Consider the following 23,350-nt stretch of genomic DNA (forward strand, 5'->3'; position numbering starts at 1 on the left):
CAGCCCTCAACCTCACAAACTGGATCTCCAACTGCGCAGACAACCTTGCTCCCATCAAACGCACACATCGACAGACCAACACCAAAAGACCTCTCTGGTTCTCTGACACCCTCAAAGAATGAAAGAAAACTTGTCGCGCCCTCGAGAAGGCCTGGCGCAAGGACCACACCATGGACAACATGACCGCCCTCAAGAACGCTACCTGCAAACACCACCGCCTGATCCGCGCTGCTAAAAAGAACTTTTTCATCGACAGACTGGACAAAAACAGCCACAACAGCAGAGAACTCTTCAGCATCGTCAAAGAGTTCTCCAACCCCAACGCCGTCACGCCCTCACAGGATCTGTGCGAATCCCTCGCCACTTTCTGCCATTGCAAGATCAGCGACCTCCACGACAGTTTCGGACAACAGACCCAACATAACACCACCGAACCCACATCCCCGGCCATTACCCTCAACAACTGGACCCACATCAACACTGAAGAAACCAAATCCATCATGAACTCTATTCACTCCGGCGCCCCTTCTGACCCCTGTCCTCACTTCATCTTTAACAAAGCCGACGACATCATCGCCCCGCACCTCCAGACCGTCATCAACTCTTCTTTTTCTTCTGCTACCTTCCCCGAATGCTGGAAACACGCCGAAGTCAACGCCCTAATAAAGGAACCTACGGCTGACCCGAGCGACCTGAAAAACAACCTGCTCGACCCTTCACAAACCGGATTCCGAACCAACCACAGCACGGAAACCGCCCTCATCTCAGTCACTGACGACATCAGAACCCTGATGGACAACGGTGAAACAGTCGCCCTCATTCTCCTCGACCTCTCGGCTGCCTTCGACACCGTCTGTCACCGCACCCTAATCACCCGCCTAAGCTCCACCGGGATCCAAGGCCAGGCCCTGGACTGGATCGCCTCCTTCCTCTCAAACCGTTCCCAAAGAGTTTACCTCCCTCCGTTTCGCTCAGAACCCACCGAGATCATCTGCGGCGTCCCACAAGGCTCATCGCTCAGCCCGACACTCTTCAATGTCTACATGAGCCCCCTCGCCAACATCGTTCGCAAGCACGACATCATCATCACCTCCTACGCCGACAACACCCAACTTATACTCTCCCTCACGAAGGACCCCGCCAGCGCCAAGACCTAACCTACAAGAGGGTATGAAGGACGTCGCAGATTGGATGAGGCTCAGCCGCCTAAAGCTGAACTCTGAAAAAACGGAAGTCCTCATCCTCGGCAACACCCCGTCCGCCTGGGACGACTCCTGGTGGCCCACGGCCCTCGGCACCGCACCGACCCCCACAGCCCACGCCCGTAACCTCGGCTTCATCTTGGACCCTCTTCTCACCATGACCAAGCAAGTCAACGCCGTGTCCTCCGCCTGCTTCCTCACCCTCCGCATGCTCCGCAAGATCTTCCGCTGGATCCCCGCCGACACTTGAAAAACCGTGACCCACGCCCTCGTCACGAGCCGCCTGGACTACGGCAACACCCTCTACGCCGGGACCACAGCCAAACTCCAAAATCGCCTGCAACGCATTCAAAACGCATCGGCACGCCTCATCCTCGACGTACCCCGCAACAGCCACATCTCCGCTCACCTGAGACACCTGCATTGGCTCCCAGTCAGCAAAAGGATCACCTTTCGACTTCTCACCCACGCACACAAAGCCCTCCACAACAAGGGAACGGAATACCTCAACCGACGCCTCAGCTTCTACGTCCCCAGCCGCCTCCTCCATTCCTCTGGTCTCGCACTCGCTGCCGTCCCTCGCATCCGCCGCTCCACGGCTGGTGGGAGATCTTTTTCCTTCCTGGCGGCCAAGACCTGGAACTCCCTCCCCACCAGCCTCAGGACCACCCAGGACCACTCCACTTTCCGGAGACTACTGAAGACCTGGCTATTCGAGCAGCAGTAACCCGCCCTTTTTCCCCTAGCGCCTTGAGACCCGCACGGGTGAGTAGCGCGCTTTATAAATGTTAATGATTTGATTTGATTTGAAATTATTTCTTCCATTTTGACCAAATTATAGGTGCGTCTCCAGGTACAGTCAAGAAAAAAGGAGGAGGTGGTATGTTCTGCATATTTGAATTAAATAGTACTCTGAAAAACTATATAAAGTACCAAGCAAGAAAAGACCTGTAAGATGTTTATTTCAAAGTGAACTGCTCTTTCCTTTTCCTGTAAATAGACTTTCCACAATTTTGCCTTAAACTCAAATAAATATTTTTGTGCACCTGGACCTTCTTTGTGATACTCTAAACCAAAAGGCTATTTTCCATGGCGAGTTCGCCTTGTTCCATGAAACTGTATTCGATATACATATCTATTTCTTGTGTCAGGACAGTCTTCGGTTATAATTAAAGGCAGTTCACGAACCGAGCGCACAGAAAATCCAGCGGGCGCTCTGAATTAAATGCTCCCAGTCCTGTTAAACAAACACGGACGACTGCGTTTGTTTACTTAGAAGATCCGAGACAATCACGGCGAGCGCTCAAGATGAAATCCAAAACTTCAAAGCAAACGCGAGCGCTCGCGTGTAAACACTGCAGCCTGAAGTTAGAGCGCGCCGGCTCACGCGGTGAGTAGCATATTTAAATATACACAGTCGTTAAACGGCGATACTCAGTAGTAAATTAAAACCAACATAATGTCTTTGGCAAGTTGAAAACGTACGCGATCCACAAAAAAAAACTACATTTAGTCAGATAAGTCACAGGCTCAGAATGTATATCGTTATGATATATTGTTATTTGTTTTCCGTTTAAAAAAAACAGAGACAGGGCTTACAGCAGTCAATCCACTTGAGGATAAAGGAGATAATTGCAGAACCTCCTACATTTGCCACATACCTTGTGATTTTGATTGTTGGATCCAAAGAAAAAAAGAAAATCAAAGACCCACCGATATAGGAGCTCCAATGTAGCTGGTTGTTGTGTTGAGATATTCTACCAAATGCATCCCATCCTCGTCGCCAATGTGAAGATAACATCCATAGTAGATTGTGTTAATGGGATTTTATTTAGTCCAATATAAATATCTCATACACAAAGGTTGATCCAACAGCTCTCAACACCACCCTCTTCCTTCCTCCTCTCATCCAGTTCTCTCTCTTCCCAGAATCCCATGACTCCAACATTCCCTTCCACAATAACATTCTACAGCTAGTGGTGAAGCGATATACACAGTACATGTAGATACCACACATGCCAGGTGGACTTTTACAGCCCCTGACCTGTTCAAAATGTATATAGTTTTTTTGTTTGCACTAATTAAATCACTTGTTCTTTCCACTTAACTCATGGACTCTTTGTATGTGACATTAGTGAGTATGGTAACAGTTAGCACGTGCCTTCCAAAGAATTGGTTTGCAATGTGTTCCTGTCTCAGTCTGCCTTGATTTGCTATGCTTCTATCCCCATGATGGCGATGTGGTAGCTCTTGCTCTTCATCCTCAGAATCAGGGTCTTCAGGGGTGAGAGGTAGCCCACGTCTAGTGGCAATGTTGTGCAGTATAGCGCATGCAACAACGATCTTGAAAGCTGTGATTGGGGTATACTGGAGGGCACCTCCACTTCTGTGGAGGCATCTGAATCTTGCTTTCAGCAGTCCATAGGCCCATTCAATGATATTCCTGGTCCTCTTATGTGCACTGTTGTATCGCCTCTCTGTCTCATTGCTGGGTGTTAAGTACGGGGTAAGTATCCATGGTCGGAGTGCATATGCACTGTGTTGGAAAATGGGCTATTGGTAAGGGCAGGTAGGTACCTACACTTAGCAATAGGCCACTAACCTCCACTTAGGTCCAGTTAGGTCTCAGTAAATTAAGCCCAGCTCAACCCTTGGTAGCTTGGCAACGAGCGTCAAGGCTTAACTTAGGAGACAGAGGTGGTCATTACAACCCTGGCGGACGATGTTAAAGATGCGGTAATACCGCAAATAGTCAGACGGACAAAAAAAGGGAATTATGACCCTGGCGGAAACCGCCAACAAAGACAGCCACTTTAACCCCTTCCCCGGCACGGACGTAATGGTTACGTCCATGGCAGCGCCCGTGTGGCGCCATGGACGTAACCATTACATCCAGGGACTGGCAGTCGGGGGAAGCGCTAGCGCTTCCCCCGAGGGCCGCCCCCCAACACCCTCAGGCCAGGGCTGAAAGGGGAATCCCTTCCCCTTTCACGCCCACCCCCCCCCCCACCCCCCCATGACGTCAGCGCGCGATCGCGCGCTGATTTCATGGAAAGGGGGAATGACGCGCTGGAAGCCATTTGCTTCCAGCGCGTCAAGGGAGAAGGTGAGTATTTCACCTTCCTGCGGGGTGGGGGTGCTCTCAGAGAGGCATCGAGGGAAAGGAAAGGGTTTTCCTTTCCCTCGATGTCTCTTTGAGCATTCCTGCTGCCCGATCGCGATGCGATCGGGCAGCAGGAATGCCCACTAGACACCAGGGATTTCTGTATGTGTGTGTGTGTGTGTGTGAATATTAGTGTAGGGGAGCGACCCCTTGGGCAAGGGTCGCTCCCCTTTGGGGGCACATGCATTTTACGTCGTTTCTGCCCCCCCTGGGGGCAGATTGGCCCTATTTTTAGGCCGATCTGCCCCCAAGGGGGGCAGAAAGCCACTAGACACCAGGGATTTTATTGTTGCTTTGTATTTTTTGTGTTGGGGGGCGGCCCCTTGGGCAAGGGTCGCTCCCCTTTGGGGGCACATGTATTTTACGTCGTTTCTGCCCCCCGTGGGGGCAGATTGGCCCTATTTTTAGGCCGATCTGCCCCCAAGGGGGGCAGAAAGCCACTAGACACCAGGGATTTTATTGTTGATTTGTATTTTTTGTGTTGGGGGGCGGCCCCTTGGGCAAGGGTCGCTCCCCTTTGGGGGCAAATGTATTTTACGTCGTTTCTGCCCCCCCTGGGGGCAGATTGGCCCTATTTTTAGGCCGATCTGCCCCCAAGGGGGGCAGAAAGCCACTAGACACCAGGGATTTTATTGTTGATGTGTATTTTTTGAGTTGGGGGGCGGCCCCTTGGGCAAGGGTCGCCCCCAGGGGCCCTCATGTATTTTTGGGCAGTTCTGCCCCCCTTGGGGGCAGAGAGGCCTATTTTTTTTAGGCCTTTCTGCCCCCAAGGGGGGCAGAATCCCAATAGCGCCAGAAATAGTATGTATGTATGTGTGCTTTGTGTTGGGGGGTGGCCCCTTGGGCAAGGGTCGCTCCCCCCAGGGGCACAATGTCTTTATTGTCGTTTCTGCCCCCCTTGGGGGCACATTGGCCCTATTTTTAGGCCGATCTGCCCCCAAGGGGGGCAGAAAGCCACTAGACACCAGGGATTTTATTGTTGATTTTTATTTTTTGTGTTGGGGGGTGGCCCCTTGGGCAAGGGTCGCCCCCAGGGGCCCACATGTATTTTTGGGCAGTTCTGCCCCCCTAGGGGGCAGATATGCCTATTTTTTAGGCCTTTCTGTCCCCAAGGGGGGCAGAATCCCCATAGCGCCAGGGATACTATGTATGTGTGTGTGTGCTTTGTGTGGGGGTGTGGCACCTTGGGCAAGGGTCGCCCCCCCCAAAGGGTGCAATGTAATCTGGGCGATTTCTGCCCCCTCCCCTTGGGGGTAGATTGGCCTATTTTTTTTTAGGCCCATCTTCCCCCAAGCAGAGAAGACTAGACACGGGAAAATGAAAAAATGGTTAGTGGCGGAGTGTTTGTCAACTGGCGAAGTATTTACTTTTATGATAATAACAGTTTTTCTCCTTTTTGTTTTAGTTCAAAGCTTTTGCTGACTTTGCTGTGGCTTGTTGCAGTTTTGGCAGTAGTTGTCCTGCGGTTTGCGTAGTTGCATGTTTTAGGTAAGTAAATACATTTACTCCAAGTGAGTATTGTTGCAATGCATGAATGACATGTTTGTAGGTGGTGTACTGAATGCAGGATTGTGTGTGAAATTGTCCTTAGAGTTATGCACAATGATTATTGTGTTGTCTTATGTCTAATTTGCTTTTTTTTTTCTCTTTTTAGTGGGATATCGTTGGTGATTGCTGTGGCTGTGCAGAGTAGTTGCTGGTGAGTCAAGCTTTTTCAGGCAAGTGAGCAGTATAGTTTTTGAGTTTATAATTCTTAGTGATAAACCTATACTTTGTTACTTATCTTACACAGTGCTGGTTGTTGGTGGTGTATTTGTCCAGTTAATTTTAGTAGGAAGGATCATGGCCAGCCGTAGGATGACCGCTCAGCAGGTTGTTAGTGTGCTTTTTGAGTCATCTTCTGACCATGAATATGAGACTGACTCTGCATCTGAGGCAGAGGAGGAAGTGCAGGATTCTGGAAGTGAATTTTCTGTCAGAGATTAATCATCTGATGATGAAGCCACTCTCAGTGCTGATGAAGGGCCTGTTTTAGAGGAGGACAGTGATGTGCCAATGGTGCAGGAGCCAGCGGCTGAAAGGCTTCCCATTGGAAGACCTGACGCATGGGTTGCACCAAACATGGAGCAGCCACAGTTGCCTGCGTTTACTGGTTTTCCAGGGTGTCGAGTTAATACGGAAAACTTTTTGCCCGTCAACTTTTTTGAGTTGTTTATGGACGATATATTTTTGGAAGAGATTGTTGAGCAGACTAATTTGTATGCAGAGCAGTTTTTGAGGGACAACGCTGCCAGACTTAGGCCACACTCTAGAGCTAGCCGGTGGATTCCCACAAATCTGGAAGAGTTGAAAAAGTTCTTGGGTTTAACTTTTTTGATGGGGCTGATAAGGAAGCCGTCGCTGTCTTCATATTGGTCTACTAGTCCCTTGATGGCAACTGCTATATTTCCTGCCATCATGAGTCGTAACCGGTATGAGCTTCTTCTTCGGATGTTGCATTTTGTAGATAATGCTTTAGCCTTGCCACGAGATCATCCTGATTCTGACCGTCTTTTTAAGATTAGACCTGTCCTTGATCATTTGGTAGATCGGTTTTCAGAGATCTATGTTCCAGGGAAAGAAATATCTGTAGATGAGTCTTTGGTCCTGTTCAAGGGTCGTTTGGTTTTTAGGCAGTACATTCCTAGCAAGAGGGCACGGTATGGAATTAAATTGTATATGCTGTCAGAAAGTAGTACAGGATATGTTTATAATTTCCGGGTCTACACTGGTAGGGATTCCAATATTGACCCCCCTGGTTGTCCTCCCACTTTTGGAGTTAGTGAGAAAATTGTGTGGGAACTTGGTAGACGACTGTTTAACAAAGGTCACCATTTATATGTAGATAACTTCTACACTGGAGTTCGGTTGTTCAAGGAGTTGTTCAGAGTGGACACTGTTGCTTGTGGCACAATCCGCTCTAATCGGAAAGGCTATCCAAAAGAGCTTGTCTGTAAAAAACTTGAGAAGGGACAGTGCAGTGCCTTGCGGAATGATGAGCTGCTAGCTCTGAAATTTGTAGACAAGAGGGATGTATACATGCTAAGCACCATCCATGATGAGAGTACTTCACCTGTGGCTGTTTGGGGTCAGGTTGCCGAAGTGCGCAAACCTGTGTGCATCTTAGACTATAATAAGCACATGGGTGGTGTTGATAGAGTAGATCAGAGGTTAGAACCTTACACTGTTGCTCGTAAGTCTTATGTGTGGTATAAGAAATTAGCGCTTCACTTGTTCCACTTGGCAACTTTTAATGCTTTTGTTGTGTTTAAGGATAGTTCTCCAGAGTCAAGGATGACATTTGTGAAATTTCAGGAGTCTCTCATAGCTAGCCTTGTTGTGCTGGAACAGGCAAGAGTTCCTAGAGAAGCAGTGGTGGAGGATGTGGCTAGATTGAAAGATCGTCACTTTGCTGAGCACATTCCTCCCACGGCCAAAAAAAACTTTCCTGCTAAGAGATGTAGAGTCTGTGCTCGAAGAGGTATCAGGAAGGAGACTAGGATGTACTGCCCTGATTGTCCTTCAAAGCCTGGGCTGTGTGTGGGTGGCTGTTTCAGGACCTACCACACACAGAAGAATTATTGGGAAATTCCGTGAGCGTAAACTGGTGTTTTATATTTTTATATGTTCGGTTTCACGGTTGGCATTAGTCATGTATTCAGTTAGAGCTTTTGTGTTTGTAGTTTTGTACTAATTTATGATTAGTGGTTTCTTTGTTGTTTAAAAACAAAAAAAAGGGGATGGCATGTGTAGAGTGGCGCTTGGCTGGCGGCGTGGGTGTGGTGGCGCTTGGCTGGCGGTGTGTGTGGGGTGGCGCTTGGCTGGCGGTGTGTGTGGGGTGGCGCTTGGCTGGCGGTGTGTGTGGGGTGGCGCTGGGCTGGCGGTGTGTGTGGGGTGGCGCTGGGCTGGCGGTGTGTGTGGGGTGGCGCTTGGCTGGTGGTGTGGGTGGGGTGGCGCTTGGCTGGTGGTGTGGCGCTTGGCTGGCAGTGCCGGCCAAACGCCAGTCCACACACTCATCAGCTGGTGTGATTGCTGTATCAGGCATGTGGGCGTATGAAAGTGATGGGCCCTTGACTGGCGCTGTCTGTGGATGCGAGTCTTGTAATGTGCTGGGCCCGTGGCTGGCGGCGTGAATGGTCTAGTGCATGTCATGTATGAAAGGTGTGTGAATGGACTGTAAAGCGGTTGGTGCCTTGTCGTGGCTTTACAGCTCACGAGCTGTGAGTCATTGGTTCAGTTTTTTGGCCTTTCAGTTATTACCAGTGCATTTCACTTTTGTGAAATCTCTTGTTAATAAAATTTGATCTACTGAACCATCACTCACCCTCGTGCCAAATCCAACCAGTATGTGTGGTACAAATGACAAAACCTGCTCCGCTGTAATCAGGCGTCGCAGCACACTTGAGACACGCTAGGTGCCTCAGGTGGGACCCCGATGATGAAGCATGCCACCAACTTGGTTGGTGGGTGAGGGGTCTTCTTCACATAACCTAAGTGTGTTTCTTTTCACAATTTTAGTGTTTGGCACATCACGGACGTATGTGCACACATCAAAGTGATATATTCCAAAAATACCTGTGTTTGGGGGTGAGGGCCCACCTATGTTTTTGGTCCTGGGTGCGGCCGTCATGTAGGGAAACCTACAAAACCCAGAAACTTTTTAAAACTAGGCACCCCAAGGAGTCTAGGGAGGTGTGGCTTGTGTGGCTCCCCCAACATTTTCTTACCCAGACTCCTCTGTAAACCTCACAATTTGCATAAAAAAGCATATTTTCCTGATTTTTCTTAGTAGGATCACCGCTCCAGCACAAAATTCCTACTCCCCAGTTTTCCCCTCAGTCTCCCAAGTAAAATGACACCTCACTTATGTGGGTCCCCAAAGCAGAGTCCGTCTAAAGATGTATAAAAGAATATGCCCTTATAAACTTGCTGTGCTATCCCTTCTATCCCTTCAGGTTTTGGGCCTTATTATGTTGCAGGCACCTGGGCCACCCACACAAGTGAGGTATCATTTTTATCGGGAGACTTGGGGGAACGCTGGGTGGAAGGAAATTTGTGGCTCCTATCAGATTCCAGAACTTTCTGCCACAGAAATGTGAGGAACATGTGTTTTTTTAGCCAAATTTTGAGGTTTGCAAAGGATTCTGGGTAACAGAACCTGGTCCGAGCCCCGCAAGTCACCCCTCCTTGGATTCCCCTAGGTCTCTAGTTTTCAGAAATGCACTGGTTTGGTAGGTTTCCCTAGGCGCCGGGTGAGCTACAGGCCAAAATCCGCAGGTAGGCACTGTTTTCTCCCAAAATTGTGGATGTGTCCACGTTGCGCTTTGGGGTGTTTCCTGTCGCAGGCGCTAGGCCTACCCACGCAAGTGAGGTATCATTTTTATCGGGAGACTTGGGGGAACGCTGGGTGGAAGGAAATTTGTAGCTTCTCTCAGATTCCAGAACTTTCTGCCACAGAAATGTGAGGAACATGTGTTTTTTTAGCCAAATTTTGAGGTTTGCAAAGGATTCTGGGTAACAGAACCTGGTCCGAGCCCCGCAAGTCACCCCTCCTTGGATCCCCCTAGGTCTCTAGTTTTCAGAAATGCACAGGTTTGGTAGGTTTCCCTAGGTGGCGGCTGAGCTAGAGGCCAAAATCTACAGGTAGTCACTTTGCTAAAAACAGCTCTGTTTTCTGTGATATGTCCACGTTGTGTTTTGGGGCATATCCTGTCGCGGGCGCTAGGCCTACCCACACAAGTGAGGTATCATTTTTATCGGGAGACGTGGGGGAACGCTGGGTGGAAGGAAATTTGTAGCTCCTCTCAGATTCCAGAACTTTCTGCCACAGAAATGTGAGGAACATGTGTTTTTTTAGCCAAATTTTGAGGTTTGCAAAGGATTCTGGGTAACAGAACCTGGTCCGAGCCCCGCAAGTCACCCCTCCTTGGATCCCCCTAGGTCTCTAGTTTTCAGAAATGCACAGGTTTGGTAGGTTTCCCTAGGTGGCGGCTGAGCTAGAGGCCGAAATCTACAGGTAGTCACTTTGATAAAAACAGCTCTGTTTTCTGTGATATGTCCACGTTGTGTTTTGGGGCATATCCTGTGGCGGGCGCTAGGCCTACCCACACAAGTGAGGTATCATTTTTATCGGGAGACGTGGGGGAACGCTGGGTGGAAGGAAATTTGTAGCTCCTCTCAGATTCCACAACTTTCTGCCACAGAAATGTGAGAAACATGTGTTTTTTTAGCCAAATTTTGAGGTTTGCAAAGGATTCTGGGTAACAGAACCTCGTCCGAGCCACACAAGTCACCCCTCCTTGGATTCCCCTAGGTCTCTAGTTTTCAGAAATGCATAGGTTTGGTAGGTTTCCCTAGGTGGCGGCTGAGCTAGAGGCCAAAATCTACAGGTAGTCACTTTGCTAAAAACAGCTCTGTTTTCTGTGATATGTCCACGTTGTGTTTTGGGGCATATCCTGTCGCAGGCGCTATGCCTACCCACACAAGTGAGGTATCATTTTTATCGGGAGACGTGGGGGAACGCTGGGTGGAAGGAAATTTGTAGCTCCTCCAAGATTCCAGAACTTTCTGCCACAGAAATGTGAGGAACATGTGTTTTTTTAGCCAAATTTTGAGGTTTGCAAAGGATTCTGGGTAACAGAACCTGGTCCGAGCCCCGCAAGTCACCCCTCCTTGGATTCCCCTAGGTCTCTAGTTTTCAGAAATGCACAGGTTTGGTAGGTTTCCCTAGGTGCCGGCTGAGCTAGAGGCCAAAATCTACAGGTAGTCACTTTGCTAAAAACAGCTCTGTTTTCTGTGATATGTCCACGTTGTGTTTTGGGGCATATCCTGTCGCGGGAGCTAGGCCTACCCACACAAGTGAGGTATCATTTTTATCGGGAGACGTGGGGGAACACTGGGTGGAAGGAAATTTGTGGCTCCTCTCAGATTCCAGAACTTTCTGCCACAGAAATGTGAGGAACATGTGTTTTTTTAGCCAAATTTTGAGGTTTGCAAAGGATTCTGGGTAACAGAACCTGGTCCGAGCCCCGCAAGTCACCCCTCCTTGGATCTCCCTAGGTCTCTAGTTTTCAGAAATGCACAGGTTTGGTAGGTTTCCCTAGGTGGCGGCTGAGCTAGAGGCCAAAATCTACAGGTAGTCACTTTGCTAAAAACAGCTCTGTTTTCTGTGATATGTCCACGTTGTGTTTTGGGGCATATCCTGTCGCGGGCGCTAGGCCTACCCACACAAGTGAGGTATCATTTTTATCGGGAGACGTGGGGGAACGCTGGGTGGAAGGAAATTTGTAGCTCCTCTCAGATTCCAGAACTTTCTGCCACAGAAATGTGAGGAACATGTGTTATTTTAGCCAAATTTTGAGGTTTGCAAAGGATTCTGGGTAACAGAACCTGGTCCGAGCCCCGCAAGTCACCCCTCCTTGGATTCCCCTAGGTCTCTAGTTTTCAGAAATGCACAGGTTTGGTAGGTTTCCCTAGGTGCCGGCTGAGCTAGAGGCCAAAATCTACAGGTAGGCACTTCGCAAAAAACACCTCTGTTTTTTTCCAAAATTTAGGATGTGTCCACGTTGCGCTTTGGGGTGTTTCCTGTCGCCGGCGCTAGGCCTACCCACGCAAGTGAGGTATCATTTTTATCGGGAGACTTGGGGGAACGCTGGGTGGAAGGAAATTTGTAGCTCCTCTCAGATTCCAGAACTTTCTGCCACAGAAATGTGAGGGACATGTGTTTTTTTAGCCAAATTTTGAGGTTTGCAAAGGATTCTGGGTAACAGAACATGGTCCGAGCCCCGCAAGTCACCCCTCCTTGGATCCCCCTAGGTCTCTAGTTTTCAGAAATGCACAGGTTTGGTAGGTTTCCCTAGGTGGCGGCTGAGCTAGAGGCCAAAATCTACAGGTAGTCACTTTGCTAAAAACAGCTCTGTTTTCTGTGATATGTCCACGTTGTGTTTTGGGGCATATCCTGTCGCGGGCGCTAGGCCTACCCACACAAGTGAGGTATCATTTTTATCGGGAGACGTGGGGGAACGCTGGGTGGAAGGAAATTTGTGGCTCCTCTCAGATTCCAGAACTTTCTGCCACAGAAATGTGAGGAACATGTGTTTTTTTAGCCAAATCTTGAGGTTTGCAAAGGATTCTGGGTAACAGAACCTGGTCCGAGCCCCGCAAGTCACCCCTCCTTGGATCCCCCTAGGTCTCTAGTTTTCAGAAATGCACAGGTTTGGTAGGTTTCCCTAGGTGGCGGCTGAGCTAGAGGCCAAAATCTACAGGTAGTCACTTTGCTAAAAACAGCTCTGTTTTCTGTGATATGTCCACGTTGTGTTTTGGGGCATATCCTGTCGCGGGCGCTAGGCCTACCCACACAAGTGAGGTATCATTTTTATCGGGAGACGTGGGGGAACGCTGGGTGGAAGGAAATTTGTAGCTCCTCTCAGATTCCAGAACTTTTTGCCACAGAAATGTGAGGAACATGTGTTTTTTTAGCCAAATTTTGAGGTTTGCAAAGGATTCTGGGTAACAGAACCTGGTCCGAGCCCCGCAAGTCACCCCTCCTTGGATCCCCCTAGGTCTCTAGTTTTCAGAAATGCACAGGTTTGGCAGGTTTCCCTAGGTGGCGGCTGAGCTAGAGGCCGAAATCTACAGGTAGTCACTTTGCTAAAAACAGCTCTGTTTTCTGTGATATGTCCACGTTGTGTTTTGGGGCATATCCTGTGGCGGGCGCTAGGCCTACCCACACAAGTGAGGTATCATTTTTATCGGGAGACGTGGGGGAACGCTGGGTGGAAGGAAATTTGTAGCTCCTCTAAGATTCCAGAACTTTCTGCCACAGAAATGTGAGGAACATGTGTTTTTTTAGCCAAATTTTGAGGTTTGCAAAGGATTCTGGGTAACAGAACCTCGTCCGAGCCACACAAGTCACCCCTCCTTCGATTCCCCTAGGTCTCTAGTTTTCAGAAATGCATAGGTTTGGTAGGTTTCCCTAGGTGGCGGCTGAGCTAGAGGCCAAAATCTACAGGTAGTCACTTTGCTAAAAACAGCTCTGTTTTCTGTGATATGTCCACGTTGTGTTTTGGGGCATATCCTGTCGCGGGCGCTATGCCTACCCACACAAGTGAGGTATCATTTTTATCGGGAGACGTGGGGGAACGCTGGGTGGAAGGAAATTTGTAGCTCCTCTCAGATTCCAGAACTTTCTGCCACAGAAATGTGAGGAACATGTGTTTTTTTAGCCAAATTTTGAGGTTTGCAAAGGATTCTGGGTAACAGAACCTGGTCCGAGCCCCGCAAGTCACCCCTCCTTGGATTCCCCTAGATCTCTAGTTTTCAGAAATGCACAGGTTTGGTAGGTTTCCCTAGGTGCCGGCTGAGCTAGAGGCCAAAATCTACAGGTAGGCACTTCGCAAAAAACACCTCTGTTTTTTTCCAAAATTTAGGATGTGTCCACGTTGCGCTTTGGGGTGTTTCCTGTCGCCGGCGCTAGGCCTACCCACGCAAGTGAGGTATCATTTTTATCGGGAGACTTGGGGGAACACTGGGTGGAAGGAAATTTGTAGCTCCTCTCAGATTCCAGAACTTTCTGCCACAGAAATGTGAGGAACATGTGTTTTTTTAGCCAAATTTTGAGGTTTGCAAAGGATTCTGGGTAACAGAACCTCGTCCGAGCCACACAAGTCACCCCTCCTTGGATTCCCCTAGGTCTCTAGTTTTCAGAAATGCATAGGTTTGGTAGGTTTCCCTAGGTGGCGGCTGAGCTAGAGGCCAAAATCTACAGGTAGTCACTTTGCTAAAAACAGCTCTGTTTTCTGTGATATGTCCACGTTGTGTTTTGGGGCATATCCTGTCGCGTGCGCTAGGCCTACCCACACAAGTGAGGTATCATTTTTATCGGGAGACGTGGGGGAACGCTGGGTGGAAGGAAATTTGTGGCTCCTCTCAGATTCCAGAACTTTCTGCCACAGAAATGTGAGGGACATGTGTTTTTTTAGCCAAATTTTGAGGTTTGCAAAGGATTCTGGGTAACAGAACCTGGTCCGAGCCCCGCAAGTCACCCCTCCTTGGATCTCCCTAGGTCTCTAGTTTTCAGAAATGCACAGGTTTGGTAGGTTTCCCTAGGTGGCGGCTGAGCTAGAGGCCAAAATCTACAGGTAGTCACTTTGCTAAAAACAGCTCTGTTTTCTGTGATATGTCCACGTTGTGTTTTGGGGCATATCCTGTCGCGGGAGCTAGGCCTACCCACACAAGTGAGGTATCATTTTTATCGGGAGACGTGGGGGAACACTGGGTGGAAGGAAATTTGTGGCTCCTCTCAGATTCCAGAACTTTCTGCCACAGAAATGTGAGGAACATGTGTTTTTTTAGCCAAATTTTGAGGTTTCCAAAGGATTCTGGGTAACAGAACCTGGTCCGAGCCCCGCAAGTCACCCCTCCTTGGATCTCCCTAGGTCTCTAGTTTTCAGAAATGCACAGGTTTGGTAGGTTTCCCTAGGTGGCGGCTGAGCTAGAGGCCAAAATCTACAGGTAGTCACTTTGCTAAAAACAGCTCTGTTTTCTGTGATATGTCCACGTTGTGTTTTGGGGCATATCCTGTCGCGGGCGCTAGGCCTACCCACACAAGTGAGGTATCATTTTTATCGGGAGACATGGGGGAACGCTGGGTGGAAGGAAATTTGTAGCTCCTCTCAGATTCCAGAACTTTCTGCCACAGAAATGTGAGGAACATGTGTTATTTTAGCCAAATTTTGAAGTTTGCAAAGGATTCTGGGTAACAGAACCTGGTCCGAGCCCCGCAAGTCACCCCTCCTTGGATTCCCCTAGGTCTCTAGTTTTCAGAAATGCACAGGTTTGGTAGGTTTCCCTAGGTGCCGGCTGAGCTAGAGGCCAAAATCTACAGGTAGGCACTTCGCAAAAAACACCTCTGTTTTTTTCCAAAATTTAGGATGTGTCCACGTTGCGCTTTGGGGTGTTTCCTGTCGCCGGCGCTAGGCCTACCCACGCAAGTGAGGTATCATTTTTATCGGGAGACTTGGGGGAACGCTGGGTGGAAGGAAATTTGTAGCTCCTCTCAGATTCCAGAACTTTCTGCCACAGAAATGTGAGGGACATGTGTTTTTTTAGCCAAATTTTGAGGTTTGCAAAGGATTCTGGGTAACAGAACCTGGTCCGAGCCCCACAAGTCACCCCTCCTTGGATCACCCTAGGTCTCTAGTTTTCAGAAATGCACAGGTTTGGTAGGTTTCCCTAGGTGGCGGCTGAGCTAGAGGCCAAAATCTACAGGTAGTCACTTTGCTAAAAACAGCTCTGTTTTCTGTGATATGTCCACGTTGTGTTTTGGGGCATATCCTGTCGCGGGCGCTAGGCCTACCCACAAAAGTGAGGTATCATTTTTATCGGGAGACATGGGGGAACGCTGGGAGGAAGGAAATTTGAGGCTCCCCTCAGATTCCAGAACTTTCTGCCACAGAAATGTGAGGAACATGTGTTTTTTTAGCCAAATTTTGAGGTTTGCAAAGGATTCTGGGTAACAGAACCTGGTCCGAGCCCCGCAAGTCACCCCTCCTTGGATCTCCCTAGGTCTCTAGTTTTCAGAAATGCACAGGTTTGGTAGGTTTCCCTAGGTGGCGGCTGAGCTAGAGGCCAAAATCTACAGGTAGTCACTTTGCTAAAAACAGCTCTGTTTTCTGTGATATGTCCACGTTGTGTTTTGGGGCATATCCTGTCGCGGGCGCTAGGCCTACCCACACAAGTGAGGTATCATTTTTATCGGGAGACGTGGGGGAACGCTGGGTGGAAGGAAATTTGTAGCTCCTCTCAGATTCCAGAACTTTCTGCCACAGAAATGTGAGGAACATGTGTTATTTTAGCCAAATTTTGAGGTTTGCAAAGGATTCTGGGTAACAGAACCTGGTCCGAGCCCCGCAAGTCACCCCTCCTTGGATTCCCCTAGGTCTCTAGTTTTCAGAAATGCACAGGTTTGGTAGGTTTCCCTAGGTGCCGGCTGAGCTAGAGGCCAAAATCTACAGGTAGGCACTTCGCAAAAAACACCTCTGTTTTTTTCCAAAATTTAGGATGTGTCCACGTTGCGCTTTGGGGTGTTTCCTGTCGCCGGCGCTAGGCCTACCCACGCAAGTGAGGTATCATTTTTATCGGGAGACTTGGGGGAACGCTGGGTGGAAGGAAATTTGTAGCTCCTCTCAGATTCCAGAACTTTCTGCCACAGAAATGTGAGGGACATGTGTTTTTTTAGCCAAATTTTGAGGTTTGCAAAGGATTCTGGGTAACAGAACCTGGTCCGAGCCCCGCAAGTCACCCCTCCTTGGATCCCCCTAGGTCTCTAGTTTTCAGAAATGCACAGGTTTGGTAGGTTTCCCTAGGTGGCGGCTGAGCTAGAGGCCAAAATCTACAGGTAGTCACTTTGCTAAAAACAGCTCTGTTTTCTGTGATATGTCCACGTTGTGTTTTGGGGCATATCCTGTCGCGGGCGCTAGGCCTACCCACACAAGTGAGGTATCATTTTTATCGGGAGACGTGGGGGAACGCTGGGTGGAAGGAAATTTGTGGCTCCTCTCAGATTCCAGAACTTTCTGCCACAGAAATGTGAGGAACATGTGTTTTTTTAGCCAAATTTTGAGGTTTGCAAAGGATTCTGGGTAACAGAACCTGGTCCGAGCCCCGCAAGTCACCCCTCCTTGGATCCCCCTAGGTCTCTAGTTTTCAGAAATGCACAGGTTTGGTAGGTTTCCCTAGGTGGCGGCTGAGCTAGAGGCCAAAATCTACAGGTAGTCACTTTGCTAAAAACAGCTCTGTTTTCTGTGATATGTCCACGTTGTGTTTTGGGGCATATCCTGTCGCGGGCGCTAGGCCTACCCACACAAGTGAGGTATCATTTTTATCGGGAGACGTGGGGGAACGCTGGGTGGAAGGAAATTTGTAGCTCCTCTCAGATTCCAGAACTTTCTGCCACAGAAATGTGAGGAACATGTGTTTTTTTAGCCAAATTTTGAGGTTTGCAAAGGATTCTGGGTAACAGAACCTGGTCCGAGCCCCGCAAGTCACCCCTCCTTGGATTCCCCTAGGTCTCTAGTTTTCAGAAATGCACAGGTTTGGTAGGTTTCCCTAGGTGCCGGCTGAGCTAGAGGCCAAAATCTACAGGTAGGCACTTCGCAAAAAACACCTCTGTTTTTTTCCAAAATTTAGGATGTGTCCACGTTGCGCTTTGGGGTGTTTCCTGTCGCCGGCGCTAGGCCTACCCACGCAAGTGAGGTATCATTTTTATCGGGAGACTTGGGGGAATACTGGGTGGAAGGAAATTTGTAGCTCCTCTCAGATTCCAGAACTTTCTGCCACAGAAATGTGAGGAACATGTGTTTTTTTAGCCAAATTTTGAGGTTTGCAAAGGATTCTGGGTAACAGAACCTCGTCCGAGCCACACAAGTCACCCCTCCTTGGATTCCCCTAGGTCTCTAGTTTTCAGAAATGCATAGGTTTGGTAGGTTTCCCTAGGTGGCGGCTGAGCTAGAGGCCAAAATCTACAGGTAGTCACTTTGCTAAAAACAGCTCTGTTTTCTGTGATATGTCTATGTTGTGTTTTGGGGCATATCCTGTCGCGGGCGCTAGGCCTACCCACACAAGTGAGGTATCATTTTTATCGGGAGACGTGGGGGAACGCTGGGTGGAAGGAAATTTGTGGCTCCTCTCAGATTCCAGAACTTTCTGCCACAGAAATGTGAGGGACATGTGTTTTTTTAGCCAAATTTTGAGGTTTGCAAAGGATTCTGGGTAACAGAACCTGGTCCGAGCCCCGCAAGTCACCCCTCCTTGGATCTCCCTAGGTCTCTAGTTTTCAGAAATGCACAGGTTTGGTAGGTTTCCCTAGGTGGCGGCTGAGCTAGAGGCCAAAATCTACAGGTAGTCACTTTGCTAAAAACAGCTCTGTTTTCTGTGATATGTCCACGTTGTGTTTTGGGGCATATCCTGTCGCGGGAGCTAGGCCTACCCACACAAGTGAGGTATCATTTTTATCTGGAGATGTGGGGGAACACTGGGTGGAAGGAAATTTGTGGCTCCTCTCAGATTCCAGAACTTTCTGCCACAGAAATGTGAGGAACATGTGTTTTTTTAGCCAAATTTTGAGGTTTGCAAAGGATTCTGGGTAACAGAACCTGGTCCGAGCCCCGCAAGTCACCCCTCCTTGGATCTCCCTAGGTCTCTAGTTTTCAGAAATGCACAGGTTTGGTAGGTTTCCCTAGGTGGCGGCTGAGCTAGAGGCCAAAATCTACAGGTAGTCACTTTGCTAAAAACAGCTCTGTTTTCTGTGATATGTCCACGTTGTGTTTTGGGGCATATCCTGTCGCGGGCGCTAGGCCTACCCACACAAGTGAGGTATCATTTTTATCGGGAGACGTGGGGGAACGCTGGGTGGAAGGAAATTTGTAGCTCCTCTCAGATTCCAGAACTTTCTGCCACAGAAATGTGAGGAACATGTGTTATTTTAGCCAAATTTTGAGGTTTGCAAAGGATTCTGGGTAACAGAACCTGGTCCGAGCCCCGCAAGTCACCCCTCCTTGGATTCCCCTAGGTCTCTAGTGTTCAGAAATGCACAGGTTTGGTAGGTTTCCCTAGGTGCCGGCTGAGCTAGAGGCCAAAATCTACAGGTAGGCACTTCGCAAAAAACACCTCTGTTTTTTTCCAAAATTTAGGATGTGTCCACGTTGCGCTTTGGGGTGTTTCCTGTCGCCGGCGCTAGGCCTACCCACGCAAGTGAGGTATCATTTTTATCGGGAGACTTGGGGGAACGCTGGGTGGAAGGAAATTTGTAGCTCCTCTCAGATTCCAGAACTTTCTGCCACAGAAATGTGAGGGACATGTGTTTTTTTAGCCAAATTTTGAGGTTTGCAAAGGATTCTGGGTAACAGAACCTGGTCCGAGCCCCGCAAGTCACCCCTCCTTGGATCCCCCTAGGTCTCTAGTTTTCAGAAATGCACAGGTTTGGTAGGTTTCCCTAGGTGGCGGCTGAGCTAGAGGCCAAAATCTACAGGTAGTCACTTTGCTAAAAACAGCTCTGTTTTCTGTGATGTGTCCACGTTGTGTTTTGGGGCATATCCTGTCGCGGGCGCTAGGCCTACCCACAAAAGTGAGGTATCATTTTTATCGGGAGACGTGGGGGAACGCTGGGAGGAAGGAAATTTGAGGCTCCTCTCAGATTCCAGAACTTTCTGCCACAGAAATGTGAGGAACATGTGTTTTTTTAGCCAAATTTTGAGGTTTGCAAAGGATTCTGGGTAACAGAACCTGGTCCGAGCCCCGCAAGTCACCCCTCCTTGGATCTCCCTAGGTCTCTAGTTTTCAGAAATGCACAGGTTTGGTAGGTTTCCCTAGGTGGCGGCTGAGCTAGAGGCCAAAATCTACAGGTAGTCACTTTGCTAAAAACAGCTCTGTTTTCTGTGATATGTCCACGTTGTGTTTTGGGGCATATCCTGTCGCGGGCGCTAGGCCTACCCACACAAGTGAGGTATCATTTTTATCGGGAGACGTGGGGGAACGCTGGGTGGAAGGAAATTTGTAGCTCCTCTCAGATTCCAGAACTTTCTGCCACAGAAATGTGAGGAACATGTGTTATTTTAGCCAAATTTTGAGGTTTGCAAAGGATTCTGGGTAACAGAACCTGGTCCGAGCCCCGCAAGTCACCCGTCCTTGGATTCCCCTAGGTCTCTAGTTTTCAGAAATGCACAGGTTTGGTAGGTTTCCCTAGGTGCCGGCTGAGCTAGAGGCCAAAATCTACAGGTAGGCACTTCGCAAAAAACACCTCTGTTTTTTTCCAAAATTTAGGATGTGTCCACGTTGCGCTTTGGGGTGTTTCCTGTCGCCGGCGCTAGGCCTACCCACGCAAGTGAGGTATCATTTTTATCGGGAGACTTGGGGGAACGCTGGGTGGAAGGAAATTTGTAGCTCCTCTCAGATTCCAGAACTTTCTGCCACAGAAATGTGAGGGACATGTGTTTTTTTAGCCAAATTTTGAGGTTTGCAAAGGATTCTGGGTAACAGAACCTGGTCCGAGCCCCGCAAGTCACCCCTCCTTGGATCCCCCTAGGTCTCTAGTTTTCAGAAATGCACAGGTTTGGTAGGTTTCCCTAGGTGTCGGCTGAGCTAGAGGCCAAAATCTACAGGTAGTCACTTTGCTAAAAACAGCTCTGTTTTCTGTGATATGTCCACGTTGTGTTTTGGGGCATATCCTGTCGCGGGCGCTAGGCCTACCCACACAAGTGAGGTATCATTTTTATCGGGAGACGTGGGGGAACGCTGGGTGGAAGGAAATTTGTGGCTCCTCTCAGATTCCAGAACTTTCTGCCACAGAAATGTGAGGAACATGTGTTTTTTTAGCCAAATTTTGAGGTTTGCAAAGGATTCTGGGTAACAGAACCTGGTCCGAGCCCCGCAAGTCACCCCTCCTTGGATCCCCCTAGGTCTCTAGTTTTCAGAAATGCACAGGTTTGGTAGGTTTCCCTAGGTGGCGGCTGAGCTAGAGGCCAAAATCTACAGGTAGTCACTTTGCTAAAAACAGCTCTGTTTTCTGTGATATGTCCACGTTGTGTTTTGGGGCATATCCTGTCGCGGGCGCTAGGCCTACCCACACAAGTGAGGTATCATTTTTATCGGGAGACGTGGGGGAACGCTGGGTGGAAGGAAATTTGTAGCTCCTCTCAGATTCCAGAACTTTCTGCCACAGAAATGTGAGGAACATGTGTTTTTTTAGCCAAATTTTGAGGTTTGCAAAGGATTCTGGGTAACAGAACCTGGTCCGAGCCCCGCAAGTCACCCCTCCTTGGATCCCCCTAGGTCTCTAGTTTTCAGAAATGCACAGGTTTGGTAGGTTTCCCTAGGTGGCGGCTGAGCTAGAGGCCGAAATCTACAGGTAGTCACTTTGCTAAAAACAGCTCTGTTTTCTGTGATATGTCCACGTTGTGTTTTGGGGCATATCCTGTCGCGGGCGCTAGGCCTACCCACACAAGTGAGGTATCATTTTTATCGGGAGACGTGGGGGAACGCTGGGTGGAAGGAAATTTGTAGCTCCTCTCAGATTCCAGAACTTTCTGCCACAGAAATGTGAGGAACATGTGTTTTTTTAGCCAAATTTTGAGGTTTGCAAAGGATTCTGGGTAACAGAACCTCGTCCGAGCCACACAAGTCACCCCTCCTTCGATTCCCCTAGGTCTCTAGTTTTCAGAAATGCATAGGTTTGGTAGGTTTCCCTAGGTGGCGGCTGAGCTAGAGGCCAAAATCTACAGGTAGTCACTTTGCTAAAAACAGCTCTGTTTTCTGTGATATGTCCACGTTGTGTTTTGGGGCATATCCTGTCGCGGGCGCTAGGCCTACCCACACAAGTGAGGTATCATTTTTATCGGGAGACGTGGGGGAACGCTGGGTGGAAGGAAATTTGTAGCTCCTCTCAGATTCCAGAACTTTCTGCCACAGAAATGTGAGGAACATGTGTTTTTTTAGCCAAATTTTGAGGTTTGCAAAGGATTCTGGGTAACAGAACCTCGTCCGAGCCACACAAGTCACCCCTCCTTGGATTCCCCTAGGTCTCTAGTTTTCAGAAATGCACAGGTTTGGTAGGTTTCCCTAGGTGCCGGCTGAGCTAGAGGCCAAAATCTACAGGTAGGCACTTCGCAAAAAACACCTCTGTTTTTTCCCAAAATTTAGGATGTGTCCACGTTGCGCTTTGGGGTGTTTCCTGTCGCCGGCGCTAGGCCTACCCACGCAAGTGAGGTATCATTTTTATCGGGAGACTTGGGGGAACGCTGGGTGGAAGGAAATTTGTAGCTCCTCTCAGATTCCAGAACTTTCTGCCACAGAAATGTGAGGAACATGTGTTTTTTTAGCCAAATTTTGAGGTTTGCAAAGGATTCTGGGTAACAGAACCTGGTCCGAGCCCCGCAAGTCACCCCTCCTTGGATCCCCCTAGGTCTCTAGTTTTCAGAAATGCACAGGTTTGGTAGGTTTCCCTAGGTGGCGGCTGAGCTAGAGGCCGAAATCTACAGGTAGTCACTTTGCTAAAAACAGCTCTGTTTTCTGTGATATGTCCACGTTGTGTTTTGGGGCATATCCTGTCGCGGGCGCTAGGCCTACCCACACAAGTGAGGTATCATTTTTATCGGGAGACGTGGGGGAACGCTGGGTGGAAGGAAATTTGTAGCTCCTCTCAGATTCCAGAACTTTCTGCCACAGAAATGTGAGGAACATGTGTTTTTTTAGCCAAATTTTGAGGTTTGCAAAGGATTCTGGGTAACAGAACCTCGTCCGAGCCACACAAGTCACCCCTCCTTCGATTCCCCTAGGTCTCTAGTTTTCAGAAATGCATAGGTTTGGTAGGTTTCCCTAGGTGGCGGCTGAGCTAGAGGCCAAAATCTACAGGTAGTCACTTTGCTAAAAACAGCTCTGTTTTCTGTGATATGTCCACGTTGTGTTTTGGGGCATATCCTGTCGCGGGCGCTAGGCCTACCCACACAAGTGAGGTATCATTTTTATCGGGAGACGTGGGGGAACGCTGGGTGGAAGGAAATTTGTAGCTCCTCTCAGATTCCAGAACTTTCTGCCACAGAAATGTGAGGAACATGTGTTTTTTTAGCCAAATTTTGAGGTTTGCAAAGGATTCTGGGTAACAGAACCTGGTCCGAGCCCCGCAAGTCACCCCTCCTTGGATTCCCCTAGGTCTCTAGTTTTCAGAAATGCACAGGTTTGGTAGGTTTCCCTAGGTGCCGGCTGAGCTAGAGGCCAAAATCTACAGGTAGGCACTTCGCAAAAAACACCTCTGTTTTTTTCCAAAATTTAGGATGTGTCCACGTTGCGCTTTGGGGTGTTTCCTGTCGCCGGCGCTAGGCCTACCCACGCAAGTGAGGTATCATTTTTATCAGGAGACTTGGGGGAATACTGGGTGGAAGGAAATTTGTAGCTC

The sequence above is a fragment of the Pleurodeles waltl genome, chromosome 5 (assembly GCF_031143425.1).
Source record: "Pleurodeles waltl isolate 20211129_DDA chromosome 5, aPleWal1.hap1.20221129, whole genome shotgun sequence".
Taxonomy (NCBI): Eukaryota; Metazoa; Chordata; class Amphibia; order Caudata; family Salamandridae; genus Pleurodeles; species Pleurodeles waltl.